Source organism: Apodemus sylvaticus, chromosome 21 (assembly GCF_947179515.1).
Source record: "Apodemus sylvaticus chromosome 21, mApoSyl1.1, whole genome shotgun sequence".
Classification (NCBI taxonomy): Eukaryota; Metazoa; Chordata; class Mammalia; order Rodentia; family Muridae; genus Apodemus; species Apodemus sylvaticus.
The window spans coordinates 9,455,519-9,471,242 of record NC_067492.1 but is presented as its reverse complement, the minus strand read 5'-3'; the positions used below and the strand labels follow the sequence as shown (position 1 = coordinate 9,471,242).

At 50.7% G+C, this 15,724-nt stretch overlaps 1 protein-coding gene across 2 annotated transcripts in view; it reads left to right on the top strand.

Moving 5' to 3' along the window:
- Window positions 1-321: 321 nt before the first annotated feature.
- The window catches only part of Crispld2 (cysteine rich secretory protein LCCL domain containing 2), a 61,679-nt gene continuing 46,276 nt past the window's right edge, over window positions 322-15,724 (top strand). Inside the window, exons 1-2 of one of the 2 annotated variants that reach the window (XM_052166836.1) lie at window positions 322-439; window positions 1,287-1,410. The gene's annotated coding sequence lies outside the window, so the exon portion shown is untranslated. The remainder of the gene's footprint in view (window positions 440-1,286; window positions 1,411-15,724) is intronic. The other variant, XM_052166835.1, reaches the window with a different exon arrangement.

Here is a 15,724-nt window from a genome sequence, read left to right as displayed (position 1 = left end):
GGTCGTGGCGGATAGATACACCCAGGTTCAGCACGTGCTTCCCGGTGGTCTGTTGTCCTGTCTTTGACTTGAGTAGTAGAACGGGGTGGGGTCCGCAGGCCACGGCCTGTCTGAGAGTGGCCAGCCTGCCACGCGCAGAATGTGCTCAATGAAAACTACTTTTATGGTCACGGCTAGGGGCCGCGCGCTCCTTGCTCATCGTGGTCCTCTGTGCCTCCTCCCGCTCGAAAGCAGCGGGGCGGGGATAGGCGGGGCCGGCGCCTCGCAGCCCAATCAGCGCTGCCTGTGGACTTGGGGGCGTGGCTCAGGATGCTCCAAGAAGCTACTAGGGGCCGCGCTCAAGTCCGGGACCCACTCGCAGCGCCCAACATCCGCAGGGTCCCAGAGCCGCAATTCCCTTGCCCAGCGTTCCCCAGGTTGAGGCCAGAGTTCCGCGCAGGTGAGAGGGACTCGGTCCCGCTGCTCTTTTGTCTGTAGGAGAACAAGTCGCGTAGCCTAGGCTGTTCTCGAACTTTGAGCCACCCCACTGCTTCGGCTACGATGTCTCTCCTCTTTCTGTCCTTTTCCGTCTCTCTTGCCCTAAGGCAGACGCGGTGCTCCAGGGCTGTGGGTCGCTGGTCTGCCGAGCCCTTACCTGCAAAGTCCTTTTCAGATGAAGAAGTTGAGCTTCAGCTATGAAGTTTTTGTTTGTTTGTTTGTTTTTGTTTATGTTTTTTCCCGGGACTGACTGACTCACGGTTAGGAAGCTGAGTAGGAGCTGGGATCTCTAGCCTCGCTGCTCGTGCTTCGCCCTTCACTGAGGCACGCGCTCTTTAGCCCACCCAGTGCAATCTGCCACCATTTGGGGCGGTAGTGTGTTGTCAGTGGGCGTCTATAACTGGCTCGCTGACGGCTCAGTTGCAGTAGAGGGGTGTTTCACTCTGTGAGGGATAAGGTCCAGGGTGGCAGGTAAGTGCCTTTGGTCCCAAATGACAGAGCCATGCCCCTTTAAGTTTCTTTGGCAATAGGCTTGCTGTGAGGAGATCTCCTAACACTATTTCAGATAAAAGTATGGAGGGTTGGAGAGGTAAATTGAGCTGTACCAGCAGAGACAGGTCTGGAACCCACCACTGACTGCCTCCAGAACTTCACATGGATGTGTCCAGGTGTAGCACAGTCTGGACTCTAACTCACAGGCATCCTTCTGTTCCAGTTTCCCGAGTGTCAGGATTACAGGCAACTCTTCTAGAGAATGTTTTAGGGAACACATTACAGGGTCTTTTCCTAACGTGGGCATCTTGAATAAGTTCTGCTGTCAGGAGTATTGGCCCCAGACGAGGAAAGCCAAAGCCAGTTCCTTTGGGGTACAGACTCTGCGCCAGACTCCTGTCGCTGCACTGCAATTTGAACTGGCCACCTCTCCAGGGAAAGGTGAGTTGCTAGGGTGACTAAGCCGGTGTGAGAGGCTGTCTGGATGCCTGGCTCGCCTGGAGCCAAGAGTGGGTTGGAAATGTCCACTGTTAGCCCTGGGCTCCTCGTCCTGGTGAAGTAGGGTAGGTCTGCCGTCTCCAGATGATCCCGTACTCCACACATCAGGTCCGGGGCCTGATAGCTCTGCAGATCAAGGCTGGACCATGCTGCGTGCCCCAAGTGGACAGAGATGAAGAGCATGCAGCTGACACCCTGCATCTGCCATGGTCCCCATCTCACCCCAGGAGGAACTGGCAGCTGTGGGGCTATATTGCCTGCCTTGGGGGCTGTGCCTGGGGACCTGGGTCAGTAGCTCAGAGTCCTGAATCTGGGCTGAATGTAGAGTGGCTTGTGATCTTACCACCGTAGGTGGGCCTGGCTCTGGACATTAACACCCATGACTTGTAGGTCCCGCCATTTTTTTTGTCTAGTTTTTTTTTTTTTTTAAAGATTTATTTATTTGTTATATATGTAAGTACTCTGTAGCTGTCTTCAGACACTCCAGAAGAGGGCGTCAGATCTCATTACGGATGGTTGTGAGCCACCATGTGGTTGATGGGATTTGAACTCAGGACCTTTGGAAGAGCAGACAGTGCGCTTAACCGCTGGGCCATCTCACCAGCTCCCCATTATTTTTTTAAAATTTACTTATTTATTATATGTGAGTACACTGTAGTTGTCTTCAGACACTCCAGGAAGAGGGCATCAGATCTCATTATGGATGATTGTGAGCCACCATGTGGTTGCTAGGATTTGAACTCAGGACCTTTGGAGGAGCAGTCAGTGCTCTTAGTCGCTGAGCCATCTCTCCAGCCCCCAGGTCTAGCCTTTTTAAAAGACAGCTATCTGTCCACTGCTGCCTCTACCTTCAACCTGACCTTCACAGGGGCTTTATCTAAGGGGTCCAGGACAAACATCTGGACAAGGTTCTCAGGAGAAATGAAGAGGCCTTGACTCTTAGCCAGAGCAGCAGTGATAGTTACAGCAAGGCTGCCACCTGATGCTTCCATAGAACACCTTATGGCCAGCTATGTCTGTCCTGGGCTGGCCCTAGCAATCTCTTGACTGCCCTGTGAGCTGGCATGCTCCACCCATTGGTGCTCAAAGTGCACACATGTGCAGAACACGGAACAGCTGGGCCCCGGCTCAGCCCCACTGTAGGTTCAGAGGAAGGTGCTGTACCAGATGACAAATGTGACCATCACAGCAGAGTGTGCCACAAGGCTTGTCTCATGACGTAAGGGTGCTCTTAGCATCTTCAGGAGCCTGGCCCCAGATGGGGTTGGGGGTGCGGTGTAGGGCAAGAAGGGATTGTGCTGACAGGGCTCCTTGCCAGGATTTGGTCTGTTGGTACACTGAAAGCCTTTGCCTGGTGGCCTGGGTCAGTGAGGCTCCCGGAGCCTGGCTGCTGTGCTGCAGAAGGCCGGGGTTGGTCTACAGGGGGGAGGACTTTGGTGGAGGAAGAGGATCCCGAGGCCCTTCAAAGTCCCCGCATGGCATCCGCTTGCATGAACTCCACTGGAGTGTCTGCAGGCAGGGCCCTGGTGCTGACCTTGGCCTTGGGAGCTGTCTCGAGGTTCTTCTCCATCACCAGTGTAATTTGTGAGTAGGGGAGTTGCCTCCGTGTCTGCTGCTCTGGGGACTAGAAGCTTAAACATTTTTTTTTTTAACTCACTGCATTTGATGAGTCCCAGATGTGCAGAGCCCACGTCAGTCAAGGGGTTGATAATTGGATGGCTCTACAGGATGGGAAAGCAGTGTGGCCAGAATGCCAGCATTTCATTTCATGGAGAGGTCCTTCAGCTAGGGGACATAGGGCACCTCACAATGTCCCCAACAGAGCACCCTGCAAGCAACAGAGCAGACAGGGGCAGCCACATGACGAGGTCCTGAGTCCCAGGCATTCAATCAGTGTTGTTTTTGTCTTGTCCTTTTCTTGAAAAAGTAGAACACACACACACACATACACACACACACACACAGAGAGAGAGAGACTATATCATTTTTACTCTTAAATTTAAAAAACCACTATTTACTGAGTGTGTGCGTCCACACGCATGCATGCATGCATGCATCTGAATATATGGGTATTCATATGTGCGTGTGTGGGCATGCCAGGGTGAATGTGTTGAAGCCAGAGGATAACTCATGGAGTCTGTCTTTCTGTCTATGTGGCTCTAAGGAGGTGACTAACTTCAGGTTGGCAGGCTTGGTGGCAAGCCCTTCTACCCGCTGAGTCACCCCAATGCCCCGAATTGTACTACTTTAAACAATACTTATCTATTTAGTTATTTTTTAAACACCTTTTTAAAAAAAGATTTATTTATTATTATATGTGTATGTGCACTGTAGCTGTCTTCAGGCACACCAGAAGAGGGCGTCAGATCTCATTACAGATGGTTGTGAGCCACCATGTGTTTGCTGGGATTTGAACTCAGGACCTCCGGAAGAACAGTTGGTGATCTTAACCACTGAGCCATATCTCCAGCCTCCCCACCCCCCATTTAGTTATTTTATGTGTTTATGTGCATCTGTCTGTGGGTCTGTCCTTGGGATTGTACTGCCCAAAGAGGATGGAGAGGTGCCAGACCCCACCTTGGCACTGGAGTTACAGGTGGCTCTGAATCACCCCATAAAGATGCTGGGGACCAAACTTATGTCCTCTGCAAGAATAGCAAGTGCTCTTTAAAAAAAAAAAAATTAGATATTTGCTTTATTTACATTTCAAATGGTATCCCCACTCTGAGTTACTTCTCCGAAAATCCCCTATCCCATCCCCCCAGGTCTCCCCCCACCCCCCACCCCATTTCCTGACTTGCAGTCCCCTATTCTGGGGAAGCGAGGCTTCATAGCACCCATGGTCTCTCTTCCTGTTGATGTCTGAAATGGTGATCTTCTGCTACATATGTACCTGGAGCCATGGGTCCCTCCAGGTGTACTCTTTGGTTGGTGGTTTAGCCCCTGGGAGCTCTGGGTGTACTGGTTGGTACATATTATTGCTCCTCCTGTAGGGCTGCAAACTTCTTCAGCTCCTTGGGTCCTTTCTCTAGCTGCTCCATTGGGGATGCAAGCACTCTTTCTTAACTGCTTGCTGAGACATCTCCTCAGCCCTCCTAACATTCAACATCATAAAGTACACAACTGGGAGGCATTGAGTAGCTTGGTAGTGTTGTATGGCCAACGCAATCATCTGGGTTCAGAACACTGTTCCTCCTGTGTGCTTGATCAGTTATATACCCCAGGCTTCAGCCCCAGCATGCGGTCTCTGTGCCTGGGTGTTTGCAAGATCCACTAGTTTGGTAGCCCATATCTGAATACTTCTGCTGCATTTTTCTTTTATCTTTCTTGAGACAAGGTTTCACAATGTAGCCTTGGCTGGCCTGGAACTTGCTCTGTAAACCAGCCTGGTTCTAGGCAGGTGCCTCTGAGTTGCAACTCCCACTCTCTGTAGAGCATATCTTCCTTTGCATACTTCTACAAACATCTTGCCCTCCCTCCCGTCCCCCCACCCCACCCCCACCAACCCGGAGCCAGGTACCTGGAGATGCTAAGAGCACCCTTATGTCACGACAAGCCTTGTGGCACACTCTGCTGTGATGGTCACATTTGTCTTCTGGTACAGCACCTTCCTCTGACCCTACAGTGGGGCTGAGCTGGGGCCCAGCTGTACGTCTAGTGCTTTAGAGTAGGGCTCACCCACCTAATCCTAGTGTTAGAGACGGAGGCAGGAGGATCAGGAATTCAAGGTCATCCTCAACTATGTGATGAGGTCAAGACTCTTGGGTTGGGAGATCCTGCTCCAGTTGTGTGTGTGGTTCTGTGCATGTATGTGTGCAGAGGAGACAGCAGGTCGCATGGCCATTGGATGTGTAACGGTGAGAAAGCTGGCTCCTTCACCCTCTGTGAGGTGGTATCAGCCGGGCTCTCACCGTAGTGGGTACACACAGACACTATTGCCTAGAGTTTTGTGGCAGGGCTGACGTCTTGTCCTGAGTCACAGAAACCCACTGAGAATCATGTCTGAGACATTGCCTTGGGGGAGCCCTGCTCTGTCTCCGACCCCCAGCTTATAACTGTGGTACTTTCGGGCAGCCCCCCCCCCTCTTTTCCAGGCCATGAGGACACAATGATCCAGCCAGAAGGAGGTTTGCTGGGCCTCCAGTGCTGAGTCAGTTTAGGAAAAAGCCACAGAATCGGGAGGGGGTGGGGGTAGAGGTGGCTAATGAGGGATTTTGCAACTTCTGGCTCATCATTAAAAACAAAAAAGCAAAAAAAAAAAAAAAAAAAACTCTTACAAATTATGAAAGCCCACATTTTCAATCCTGGTTCTGGAACATGTCGTGCTTTGATACTGAATGGTAACATCCCAGAACGAAAGGCAACTGTGCTTCCATTTTGCTTGTAGGTCAGAGACCCCAGAGCTAGCCCTGTCCTCACACCCTTCAGGCAGAAAGAGCCCCACTTGCTCTCAAGGTCTGGGAGCTGGCATCAAGCTGGTGTCTTCTGACGCTTTATGAAGTGGGTCCAGGACACCAGACCAAAGAGACTGTATTTCAGGAAAAGGAAAAGTGACTGAAAGAGCTAATGACTGCACCAGGCAGAGCTCCACAGGCCTGGAGTAGAAATGGCCAGGGTGAAGGGTCAGCTCAGGGTGGCTGGGTCTGTCTTGCGGTCATTGGTTGCACCACTAAGCAACTTCTATCTAGGAGCAAGTCCTGAAGGAGATGGAGGTTTTTGCTTCTATTTTTTTTTTTAAGATTTATTTATTTATGTAAGTACGCTGTAGCTGTCTTCAGACACACCAGCAGAGTGTATCCGATCCCATTACAGATGGTTGTGAGCCACCATGTGGTTGCTGGGATTTGAGCTCATGACCTCTGGAAGAGCAGTCAGTGCTCTTAACCGCTGAGCCATCTCTCCAACCCTTTTGCTTCTTCTAGAATCAGGTGTGTTGCCAGAGTGAGGGGATTCCAGGGACCTTGGGGATCTGAATGCTGCTTATGCATCCCTGTACTTACAGGGTAATGAAGGCATCTGATAGGGTCATCGAGGCCTTACATTGATCTCCTTTGCCAACAAAGAGCAAGCCCCCGTAACTGACCTCTGACCTGTGGCCACCGTACGTTTGCTCTGATTTTATTCCCAATGGCTCTTCATAGCAAGTTATCAGCGTCTTCATGAGGTCCAGGAATAAAATGACTTGAAAAATATAAATTTCTTGAAATACTCACAGCAACCCCTTCTGTATAAAAGATGAACTACATGCTAGTAGAGGTAAGGACTAAGCTCTGGATGTGTTGGGGCCTAGGAAACGCTGAGTCAAAGCAGGGGAAGGTGACTCAGCTGAAAGAACACTTGCGTAGTGTGCACGGAGCCCGGGGTTCCGATCCCAGCACCCCGTCAACAGGGCGTGGCAGCACATACCCGTAACCCTAGAGCTGGAGACGGAGGCAGGAGGATCAGGAATTCAAGGTCATCCTCAACCACGTGATGAAGTCAGGGTTCACTTGGGCTCTGTGAGACCCTGCCCCAAGCAAACAGGTACAACAAGAAAACCCAAGGTGTGGACCAAGGAGGTGCTAGCCAGGCTCCTAGAAGCAGGGATTCCCTAAGTGTGGTCCCCAGACCACAGTGACCCCGTGGCTTCAGCAGAAACACAAGTGACCAGGCGTCATCTGAACCAGGAAGTGCAACTGGCGTCCTCTTCTTCTTTTCTAAATAGTTATTGCTATGTGGCCAAGGCTGGCCTCGAATCTGCCAGTCCTCCTGCCTCTGGAGGAGCTCGGTGGCTGAAATATCCTTGTAACCCAGAGCCAAGGGGCAGAGTGTTTGGGGCCAGGGTTTCCCTTAGCTGCACAGCATGTGGGAGCCCTGGCTTAGTAGCAAGCCAAAAACCAAAACCTTTCTTGGGAAGCACACAGCACCTGGTGGCACTCTGCACAGGGCTGGTTCCAGATACTCTGGGACCCTAGTGAGTGAGTGTCACAAAGACCTTGGGATCCTTCTGGAGTGTGCCTTGCTGGGTGCATCTACTGACCTCCTCTGAGCCCAGCCCTGCGCCAAGCTGTGGGGCTGTGGAGACAGCTCAGGTGACAAAGTGCTTGTTGTACAAGTCCAGTGACCCAAGACCAATCCCTAGATCCCACATAAAGATGCTGGGTGTGGTGGCATGTGCCTGTGTGTCTAGCACTGTGGCTTGCTATTCAGCAAGCCTAGCTGAATCTGCAAGTCCCAGGCCAGGGAGAAACCATTCTAAAAATGTAAACACATAAATAAGGGGTATGACTTCTGAAGAGCATACACACATAGACTCACATACACACACACAGATACATACATACATACAGACTCACACACAGACTCACACATACACACAGAGACTCTCACACACATACACAGAAACACACACACAAAGATTCACACACACAGACACACACACAGAGACACACATACAGACTCACACACACAAAGACACACACACACACAGGCACACATAGATACACACAGACAGATACACACACACAGAGACACACATACAGACTCACACACACAAAGACACACACACACACAGGCACACATAGATACACACAGACAGATACACACACAGAGAGACACACATACAGACTCACACACACAAAGACACACACACACACAGACACACATAGATACACACAGACAGATACACATACAGACAGATACACACAGAGAGACTCTCACACACATACACAGAAATGCACACACAGATTCACACAGACACACACAAACAGAGACACACATACAGACTCACACACACAGATACACACACACAGATACAGACACACACACACAGATATACACACACAGAGATTCACACACATATATACACACACAGACACACACAGATATACACAGACAGATACACACACAGACAGATACATACACAGAGAGACTCACACACACACCACATACACACTGACACACACAGACACACAAAGACACATAGACATACACACTGACATACACACAGACACATGCACAAAGACACACACAAAGAGACTCAGGCACACACAGAGACTCTACATACACCGCATACATAGACACACAGAGACACACATACACATGGACACTTACACACTGACACACAGACACATACACAGATACACACACAGACCCATATACACATAGCACATATACACTGACACTCAAACATACACACACACACATAGACACTGACACAAGACATACACACACACACAGACACAGACACTGACACACAGACACAGACACTGACACACAGACACACACACACACACATAGACACACACAGACACAGAGACAGACACACACACAGCTCCCTACACATCCTAGCTGTCCTCCTCCGTGGCTGAACACACTATTTATTTCCAGGACCCCGGCAGCCAGGCTAGCACCAAGAGATATTTTCATCAGGGCCTTGGCAGTGTGGGACAACGTGTCCTGCCAGCTTTGGGATGAACCCGGCCCTGTCTGGGCTCCACGCTCCCCGGCTGGCCCTTATCTGGACTCTTTCCTCTTGGTTTACTTTGCAGGGGCATTGTGGCCAGTCTAAGCCTAGAGACTCTCGAGGGGCTAGCCTTGGATGGGTGTGACTCTCTCCTGTGTGCTGGTGATGTTCCTGACCGGCCATTCATGGCTCTTGTAATTCATCTTTCAAATAGTCTGGGAAATTTCCAACTTAAAATAAACCTAGTTTTCACTGCAGCTCAGCATCTAAGAGAGGAGAGAGCATCACTCAGCCGCTGTCAGGTAAACTCCTCCCAGATAAGGCTAAACTGAGCCCAGAAGGCCTACAGAGGTCCCTCAGGCCCTCCCGACGCCCCACCCTCGGGGTAACCGTTTCCAGACTTCTAAACCTGGTGCAGGCCAGGTTTAAACTTCAGATGAAGGAACTGTGTGTGTTTAATCCTCGGAGTCTGGCTGGCTTTGGGCCACACGCAAAGGTGAGGTTCTGCCTGCCTGCTGCCCGTGCACAGGCTTTTAAAGTTAAAGCAGACCTCAGCCAGCACTTACTTCCTACAGAGGATCCTCTCAGCACTGGGCCTCTCAGCAGGGCTCCTTATAGCTGCCTTCAAACCCCCTGCTGGCTACCGGCTCTGGCTGCCTGTGACTGGCTTCTTCTCTGTGCTTGACTTCAGTACGTGCAGATGGGATCCCCTCATGGCTTCCTCCTTCATCCACCCCCAGCCACGGGGATCATGGCCTCACCTCTGCAGGGGCCTTTTCCAACCTAGCTCCCAGGACCAATGTTGACCTGGCAAAATCTCCCTTTATGGGCAGGATCTCAGGACTTGCTTCTCTGTGGAGCCTGACAGAGAAGACCCCACATCTAGTTCCCGGCTCTGCCATGCTGAAACTGTTCTGCCTTCCTAGGGGCATAATAATGGGGCTGTGCAGCTAGTCCTGGCTGTCCCCGTTTCTCAAGAAAAGGTAGTCTGGGATTCCAAAGTCACTCAGAAGGGAAAGAGGCACTGAGGGCCTTGGCCAGATAGGTGGTGAATCCTGTGGTCTTTACACCTGTCCCGGCCCTGCCCTGCCGTGTCCCTGAGGAACTAGAGCTGTGGAGAGGTAATGACCCTGTGGGGAGCTGGTAGCTTTCCTTACAGGATGGGATTTGAACCCAGGCCCGACTCCGACATGTTCCTACACTGCTTATGACTGTGGCACCAGCCATTTCCTTATCCAGAATATGATGCGAATCGTTGCCATAGAAACTTCCCCCACATCAACAGAAGGAAGTCAGGCCTAGGAGTTACACATGGGTTATTTCTAAGAAAACATTAATTTGTCATCCAGGCACTTAATTATCTTGACGTGCACGGGACATGCTTGGTTTTAGCACAAAGTAGTTTAAATGTTTGTTGACTGAGTATTCTTTTTGTTCAGAACTAGTCTAGCTTAGTACTTTAGGCCTTTGATCCCATCTCCTGGAAGAACTGGGGCGGGAAGATCACAAGTTCAAGGACAGCCTAGGCGTCTTAGTGAGATCGTCGTTCAAAATAAAAAGCGATAAGAAGATATTGCTTAATGGTAAAGCACGCGGTTAATGTGAAAGCATTCTTTTATCTGCCAAGCAGCTGATTTTTTTCCGTGATTTCCCGAAGGACCAGTGTCTCTTTTTGGAGGCACGGAGGACACATGATCCTGTAAGGCAGAGAGCATGGCGGATCAGCACCTAGGTGTGGGGAGCTGGAGTAAAGGTGGGGTGGCCAGCAGGGACGGAGCCAGCCTCTCATCTCCCTTGGGTCTGACCTTGAACCTGTCAAAAAGCAGACGGGATCCAGCTAGGAGGGGAGCCGCCACCGCCTGCTGTCTGCTGCTCACCCAGGCGTCTGTAACTGTGTAACGGGACGTTCCCTGCCCAGCCTGGATCACTGAGATCTTCTTGGGGGCAGGGATGGGGGTGGGGATGTCCCTCCTCCCAGCCACGCTTCATTCCCAGGATTTCTGGGTGGTTTGTGGGTATGACTCTGATCTGTCCTTGGCTTCTTGCTAAGACTTCGTCTCTCCCTCGTTAGATTTGAGGACGAGAGAGCTGGGAAAGCCCTCGGCTGTGTGTGGGGTCAGTGGCTGTCCAGTGAGTAGGTCTCTGGGCTGTGGCATCTCATCGATGTGGGGCAGTGGAACAGAGGTGCTGCCTGGGTAAGGTGGACAGATGGGAGACTGTCCCTGCCCCTCAGGCCTTCTCTGATCCACCAGACTGTTTACTATCTTTGTTTACTGTCCTCTATTTCCTCATCTGTGAAATGGGGCTAATGAAATCAGTGAGCCCATCTGTTGTGCAGATGATGACACACGAGAGAGATTCCAGTAACGAAGGGGCCGGTACACTGCTGGGCCATCCCCACTTGCCACGCCTTGGTCAAGTCATCTCGGATATGGACTCATTAGTCTTTGGTATGCGGGGCTGATAGCTCGATTTTTCTGATAGGTCACACACCGGAAAGCAGAACCTCTGCGGAGGCTAACTCATACAGACTTGAAGAAAGGCAGTCACATTTCAATGAGAGGCCGCCTGAGTCCTACGGCTGAGACCTTTTAAACTGCTTCTCACTCGCCTGTGCCTCGGCATGGCTGAGGGCCAGTGGGGAATTACAGCGGTTTTTCCTACAGACACTGTCTTTAGTGGCTTCGCATGGGTCCGTGGTTGGGAATCGGCCGCAGTGGGACGACGTGGACGCCGAGGGACAGGGTGAGCAACGGGCTGTGTGCTTGGGTGTCCACCATCCAGGTCCCAGCACATAAGGAAACCCATTGTGAACGCTAGCGGCAAGGTGCATAGCGACCAGACCCAGTGCTGGGGGGCCAGCTCCCAGACAGACTGGCCTGTGACACAGAGGAAATGGGCTCCCAAAGGGAGATGACCTCCATCTGCAGGCACAGTTGTCTGGGTGGTTTCCAGCCAGAGGGTTGGCAATGAATGACCCTCCAACCTGATGTCCTGGCCCCTTCTTCCCCAGAAAGCCAAGAGACCCAGGCTAAAAGGCTACTGCATTGAGTGTCCTGGGGTTCCTTTCTCCCAAGTTCCAGATGCTTAACAGTATTTTTAAGTTCTATCTTGCTCAGGCAAAGCTGAGATGTTGAACTAAGAGCTGCAGGGAGGACTGCCCTATCAGCTCCATGCCCTCGGTGCCAGCTCCTGTCTTTTGCTTGTTTGTTTGAGATTGGGTCTCAGGTAGCTCAGGCTAGCCTCAAGCTCACTCTGTAGCAGAGGATGGAAGAGAGGGCTTTGTGTATGCCAGACATTCTCCTGACCGAGCTGAGTTCCGACCCCCAGTTCCAGCCTTTGAAACCACACTGCAGTGTGGCTTCTGCTCGGACCAATTCATTATCTCCATCAGTCAGAACCGCCGGGCTTAGCTCGCCGCCCCCCACATGCAGAGAAGCTCAATGCTTTTGTCTGAGGCCACACAGCTGTCAAGAAGCAATGTCAAGGGTCAGACCCAGGTTCTGTTTCCATGAAAGCCCAGGATGCAGCCGTCAGAGAGGCCCCCATGGACCACAGCCCTTATATGGCTCTTCTGATGCAGACCGGAGGAGACATGCCCCTCCTCACTCATTCCATAAATATTTATCGAACAGAGATGTGTCAGACAGACTCTGGGACTCAGGGGTGAGTGAGCTGACAGGTCTGCGGAGTGATTAATTCCCACAAGGCTTTCCAGGAAGGGGAGTTCATGGTGAGCAGAGGTTCACCGGCAGGCTTGGCGGCGGGCACTCTGGGGTCAGGGGCTGGGCTGCAGGAACAGCGTGTGCGGAGGCCGGGCCAGCAGCTGGTGTCTTAGCCCTGACATCTTTTTGGCAGGCTTCCTCAAACACAGAGCAGCTGGGCTACATGATGCAACAATCTTCCCTGTTGGCCCCTTATATCTGGACCAGGAGCTAGCTTTTCAACAAGTCTGCTTCTCAACCTTTAAATGGCATCGAGTACCATCCGGCACTGGGAGGGTCACTGGAAGGCTAAAGCAATGGAAACTGTGTTGAGTTCTCAAGCTTTCAAAAAAAGCTCACCCTCCAATTGGCTGCCCAGACTCCCACGCCTGTTACCGTGTGCAGGACTCAGTTTTGTGTGCTGTGAAATGGGGCTACAGAATCTTCCGTCCACAGTCATGTCTCAGTGCATGCCAGTCCTAGCAATATAGGCAGTCCAGCAGGGCTGATTTCAAAATCCGAGTCTCACCATTGATCCCCGGGGTTAAAGAGCATTGCCCAAGCTTTCTGTAGCCCTCTTGGCTTGTCCTTGTGGGAGTTGCATGCTTTAGCTGGCTGGGGTCTCCTGGGTACCGGTGACCTTTTCGGCAGCTAGAGGGTTTCCAGGTCTGGGAGGCAGGGATGGTAATATTTACCTTGCCTAAACTCTGTTATTCCAAGGCTAAATGCCTCTGGTTTCTGATAATTAACTCTTGCTGTATAGCAGCAGGGGATTAGGTAAAGGATTTATTGCTAGCTCTCCCTTCTCTGGCTAGCCAAGAGCTCCCAGAGTTGTTAACTCTTGAGCAGGCTTGTTAACTCTTTCTGAACCAGAGAGAAAAGAAAAGGAAAATACAAAATTCATTCACACAGGTATATATACATTCAGTATACAGTCTCTCTCTCTCTCTCTCTCTCTCTCTCTCTCTCTCTCTCTCTCTCACACACACACACACACACACACACACACACACACGCATATTTTGGCCAGTCTTCTTACCTACACATAGACAAGCAGACATACACATTTGGTAGATGCATGCATGGATGGATGGATGGGTGGGTAGATGGATGGATGGATGGATGGATGGATGGATGGATGGATGGGTGGGTGGATAGATGGATGGATGGATGAGGGAGAGTCCTCAAACCAACAACATTATTTCTTTTTTTTTCCTTCCCACCAACAACATTATTCTTTTCTCTGGCCTTTTTATACCTTTTTAGACAAAGATTCTTTAGAAAATTATCTCAGAGATAAAATGTTACAAAGGGGAGTTACAGAAGGATGTTGAAATTAAGTTGAAAGCAGTGTTTCAGTCTATGAGCTCATTATAAGCTCAAAGCAACAGTTTCTTTTTTAAGATTTATTTATTTTATGTATGTGAGTACACTGTAGCTGTCTTCAGACACACCAGAAGAGGGCATTAGATCCCATTACTGATGGTTGTGAGGCACCAGGTGGTTGCTGGGAATTGAACTCAGGACCTCTGGAAGAGCAGACAGTACTCTTAACCACTGAAACATCTCTCCAGCTCAAAGCAACAGTTTCTTATGACCTTATCTTAGTGCACACCTGTAACTTCATCCTTGGACCTGAATGTTTTGACTTGAACACAAACTTATACCAAGTCTGTTTCTCTTTTTAGTGTGATTACGAAAGCTCATTGTATTTCTTATAATGCAGCCTTTATTTACTGTTATGAGGAATGGGCACATTCTAGTCTTCATTCTAACTTTATTACATCTTTCTAGCAGAACAACTAAAACCATTTCTTAAAGTTTTTCTTCCTAAGATTATTTGAATCAAATCAGGAATTCTATAAATTCATCCAAACAGCATTCATTCATGAAAGTTCATCTTTATGTTGATCTGAAGGAGGTCTGCTCCACAGGGTGGGCTGATGTCCAGGAATCCTCAGGCCACGTCATAGTGACAGGAAAGACATCTCAGCAGTGAGAAGCAGTCCTGAGGTGAAGTCTCTTGGGGCCTTGCCTCTCAGAGCTCACCTACCTTAGGCCATGCGAAAAGGAGGGCTAGCTCCAGGAAGGCCACTTGCTAGCCTTAGCCCTTCCTAGATGGATCCTGACACTTGGATTCTGTTCTGTCACTGTAGCAAAAGAGAAGGAAACCTTGCAGAGTCCCTCTTAGCTGTGTGGCCCTGCAGCCCCCCATGGGGACAGTTCAAGTCAGTGAGTGATGGAGTGTTGGAAGGTTGGTAGGAGGAGACTCCTCTAGAAATGGTGTTGAGGGTCTGAGGGATGGCTCAGGGTGTAAACAGATTCCTGCACAAGTGTCGGGGTCAGGGTTCAGATCGTTAGAACCCCTGTAGAACCTGTGGTCCCCAGTTCCGGCGCACTGGAGACAGAGGCGGGATCCCTGGAGCAAGCTGGCTACTTAGGTTAGATGAAACGGCAAGAGACTCTCCTTCAGTACGTGAGGTGCAGAGTAAGTGAACAAGACATCTGGCTTCCACGTTCATGTGCGCACTGTGGCCGTACAGGCAAACATATGGTGACATGCATATTCGCACATGCATACCATACATGGAAAGGAAAAAGGATGTGGAATTTGGCAAGGCCAAGGAGAATCAGGTGAGAGACAAGAGCCCTGGAGTGCAAGCCTTATTCCAGAGATCGGGAGAGCCGGGACCCTGGCCCCCACTGTGAGCAGCTGAAAACCGGAGAAAAATGAGGAAGGGCTGCAGCTGGAGAGGGCAGCCCACACACAGTGGCAAAGATACAGCACAGAGGGTACTGCACATGCGTTTGCCGAGGAGGGTGTGTGTGTCCTGGCTAAGAGTCCCAGGGGCTCCATTTGTCTTCCTGGAGTGACACATTAGGGGTCCTCATCTGCAGAGTCATTGCTTGACTAGCTTCCCAGCATCCTTCCCAAGAGGCAGGATAGGATGCCAGAACCTCAGAGCCAGACCCAGTTGCTTGGCTGTCCCTGAGTCGGGTGCGTTGGAAGGAGTCAAAATGGAAGCCTTCTGGAGAGTCGTGAAACGGTGAACACCCCTCTAGCCCTAAGAACACCTCTCCAGCCCCAGCTTCTGTCTCTGACTGTCCA